This window comes from Glycine soja, chromosome 2 (genome assembly GCF_004193775.1).
Source record: "Glycine soja cultivar W05 chromosome 2, ASM419377v2, whole genome shotgun sequence".
NCBI lineage: Eukaryota > Viridiplantae > Streptophyta > Magnoliopsida > Fabales > Fabaceae > Glycine > Glycine soja.
Genome location: NC_041003.1, coordinates 38,220,618 through 38,225,130, shown reverse-complemented (window position 1 = coordinate 38,225,130; position 4,513 = coordinate 38,220,618).

Here is a 4,513-nt window from a genome sequence, read left to right as displayed (position 1 = left end):
TATTTGTTGACTTTAATATATATATATATATATATATATATATATATATATATATATATATATATGTATGACAATATAAGCTTATTAAATATACTTCTGTATTTTTTTTATTAATAATTGATTATTTATTTCTCATGAAAATCAAACTTCTTTTCTTGAAAAAGATGAAAAACAAACTTCTAATTCTAATGCAATTAAATCCTTTGAGTTCAAACACCTGAGGTACGAAGGATTTCTACATTTTCATTATTATTTTTACCTCCTAGCCATTCCTAAGGCTTCATGCACAAACACAATCCCAACAACACTCCACTACACTAGTGGTCTAATTTGGATAGGGGGTGGCTATAGGATTCCAAGCTATAGCAAATCCAAGGCCTCAAAAGCAACATGGGGCAAAAAACCTCATTTCTGGATGGTTATTGACTTTTTAATTAAAACTAATCTTTAGTTAACCAAGGCACTAAACACATGGTTACCAAGACATTGACATTATGCTCCAATCTCCAAAATGGCTAATCCAACAACAGGTATTCTTTGTTAGGGAATCTGCGCTGCTTCTGCACAAGGACAAAGTAGAAAGTTACAAGACCAATTGTGAATAAACTAATGATAATGACATAGATGCAGGAAGCAGGCACCAGAAAAGATCAAAGGTTATAAATGGGCTAAACTTGTAATTTATTCTTAAGAAAAAAATAAATCTATACAGAACATTTACAAAGAGAAGGCACCTTACCATTTTTAGTTGTAAATGTTCTCCTATATGTGTTGACATACTTCCTCACATCATCCTTAGACAGATTGAAGAGCTTGCGAATCTTGGAAGCTCTCTTTGGACCCCTCATCCTTGGCTTTTCAACATCTGTCAAGCCAGGTAAATCACTTTCACCCTTCTTCACAATTACCAAGTTTGAGAACAGAGAGATCAGGGCTGACAATGCACCCACGAACAGACTTCCTCCTACGCTCTCCATTACGCCTTCCATAACCACGGAAACAAGGAGTTCCTGCATGGGTAAGCAACAAATGAAAATTAACATTGAACAAATAACAAAGGTTGGCTAAAAGTTTCCTGAGTCCAATTATAAAAAAAAAACAGTACCTCAAAAACAAATAAACATGACCTTGCTTGAAAGGAACCAAACAACACAAGTTGTTAAACAAAGAGGTATGATTTAAAAAATATTCAAGGCATATCCAATTCCAAATATAAAACACATGAGTTGAATGAATGCTTCAAACTAATAAATATGATGTATTTATAATCAACAGAAAACAAAATTCTTCAGAATAGACAAACCTCTATGCAGCAAGAGGCAAACACGACCAGGGGTCAACACTCCTTGCTTAATTGGAAATCCTTGCTTGTCACAACCTCCAGTAATTATGAAGACATAGCCTTTGAATTCCTGTAAGTAGAAAATATAAAAAAGGAAGGATAAGCCAATCATTGATCAATGTTTCTCAGGAAACTTCAGGAAACACTGCACTATGGAAGGGTTCCAGCAAAAACCATACCTCACCCAGAGCATCACCAACAACCTCTTGTGAGATCCTCTTGTTCCAAAATGCTCGTTTGCAATTAAAATGAAATTATTATAATAGGAAAACACATCCCAAAACCAATCAAAACAAAACAACACATATTCCCACTCCCATTAATTACCAGTGCGAGCATAGAAATGCCACTATACATTTTAACAAGCTGCATAGCCCAATAACATCAAGGAACACAATCTCTTCAGATAGCTTATACAGAATAACATATAAATCAAATTTATATTTTTTTTTATTAAGTTAGCAATATGTCCTAGAACACTGGTGGTAATTACACAACAAAGGGAAAATAGATTAAAACTCTGACATTTTTTCATTTATTTCTTTCTATGGAGGCTAGATCTTTGAGCTTCAATGAGGTCCTTCAATGGTGATTTTCCACCATGGAGATGTAGCTGAAGGGAAAGGAGAAGAAGAGAGGAGAGACACCATCCACTAGGGGATAAGCCATGGAAGAAGGAGCTTCACCACCAAGAATGTGTCTTAGATAAAAAGCTTGAATAGGATGCTTTAATGGAGGAAAAGAAAGAGAGAAGGGGGGAGTACGAAATTGAAGGAATAAAAGAGGGAGAAAAGTGGAACTTTGAAGTGTGTCTCATAAGACTTTTATTCATCAAAGTTACAATAAGTGTTACACATGCTTCTATTTATAGACTAGGTAACTTTCTTGGGAAGCTTTCTTGAGAAGCTTCTTTGAGAAAACTTTCTTGAGAAGCTAGAGCTTAGCTACACACACCCCTCTAATAACTAAGCTCACCTCCTTGAGCTTCCTTGAGAAGATTCCTAAAAAAGCTAAAGCTTAGCTGCACATACCCCTCTAATAACTAAGCTCACCTCCTTGAGAAGCTTCCTTGAGAAGATTCCTAGAGAAGCTAGAGCTTAGCTAGTGATGCAATCCTCCCTAGGAAAGGACCAGTTACCAGAGCCATGAGCAAGAGGCTCCAAGAGGATTGGGCTAGAGTTGATAAAGAAGGCCTTAGGGTTCTCATGAACCTTAGGGTAGACTTTTGAGCCCATGGGCCAAGGTTGGGTCCACTCTTCTTTGTAAATAGTAGAATAGGTTGTTTTCTTATTTTGGGCCTTGTATTTTGGCCATTCTAGTAGTATAGGGTTTTAGCCTTGTATTTCAGGGCATTTTGAGTAGTCTTTGTAGTAGGATTTTTTTTGTATTTTCATGTTTTTTTGTCATGGGGGTGAGCTTAGCTATTATAGGGATGTGTAGCTAAGCTCTAGCTTCTCAAGAAAGCTTCTCAAGGAGGTGAGCTTAGTTTTTAGATGGGTGTGTGTAGCTAAGCTCTAGCTTCTCAAGGAGGTGAGCTTAGTTTTTAGATGGGTGTGTGTAGCTAAACTCTAGCTTCTCAAGGAAGTTTTCTCAAAGAAACTTCTCAAGGAAGTTTTCTTAAGAAAGCTTCTCAAGGAAGCTACCTAGTCTATAAATAGAAGCATGTGTAACACTTGTTGTAACTTTGATGAATGAAAGTCTTATGAGATACACTTCAAAGTTCCACTTCTTTCCTTCTTTTATTCCTTCAATTTCGTGCTCCCCCCTTCTCTCTTTCTTTTCCTCCATTAAAGCAACCTCTTCAAGCTTCTTATCCAAGGCAATTCTTGGTGGTGAAGCTCCTTCTTCCTTGGCTTATTCCCTAGTGGATGGTGCCTCCCCTATCCTCTTCTCCTTTTCCTTCCGCTGCATCTCCATGGTGAAAAATCACCATTGAAGGACCTCATTGAAGCTCAAAGATCCAGCCTCCATAGAAGCTCCACAAGCAAGCTTCCATCAGCTAGACACACCTCTCTAATAACTAAGCTCACCTCTTTAAGATGAGAAGCTAGAGCTTAGCTACACATGTTAGTATAGAGCAATAAAAGAAGAGAAAGAAATAAAGGGAAGAAAGAAAAAGACACAAAGTTTAACATGGTTCAGCACACAATGTATGTGCCTACGTCCACGGCTACACTAGGAGAACTTTTTATTACTTACACATAAAAGCTTACAAGGTGTCTCTATATATAACACTAATGAGACACAAGTTTTTACAAACCAAGCGATGTGGGACTAAGACCACACAAGTTTTACAGACCAAGCGATGAGGGACAAAGGAACTAAGACCACAAACTCTAACAATTCTCCCACTTGGGGTCTAAGTTCCAAACTCTAGTAGTTCCTTGTAAGCAATGAGTTCATCGACTCTTTACCTAGTGTAGCGCCTTCATCTTCAATTATCCTTGAAGGCCAACTGAGGCAATGCAAAACCTCAGTTTGTCAGTTGTAACAGCTTTAGTCAACATATCTGCTGGATTCTCTGATCCTAAGATCTTCAATAAAGATAAGTCTCCATCATTTATCAACTCCCTGATAAAATGGTATCTTAATTGAATATGCTTGCATCTAGAATGGAAGACTGGATTCTTAGCAAAACTTATAGCACTTTGACTGTCACTAAACATTGGAGCATCATCTTGTTCTTTCCCTAATTCATTGAGAAAATTCTTTAGCCAAATCATCTCCTTAGCTACTTCTGAGATAGTTATGTACTCGGCTTCCGTGGTTGAGAGAGCAACTCTATCTTGAAGTTTAGACTTCCAACTCACAGCAGTACCTCCCAAGGTAAAAATGTAGCCTGTGGTGCTTTTCTTGGTATCAAAATCTCCTCCCAAGTCTGCATCTGAAAATCCCTGTAAAGTGAGATTGTCTTTTGTGAAAGCACAAACACATCTCTGAAGTACCCTTCAGATATCTGAGTATCCACTTTACGCCTTCCCAATGCTTCTTTGCTGGATTTGATAGGAACCTACTGACAAATCCCACTGCATGTGCTATGTCAGGTCTGGTACACACCATAGCATACATCAAACTCCCAACTGCTGATGCATATGGTACCCTTGACATGTAACATTTTTCTTCATCTGTCTGCAAAGATTGCTTCTTTGAAAACTTCAAATGAGATCCCAA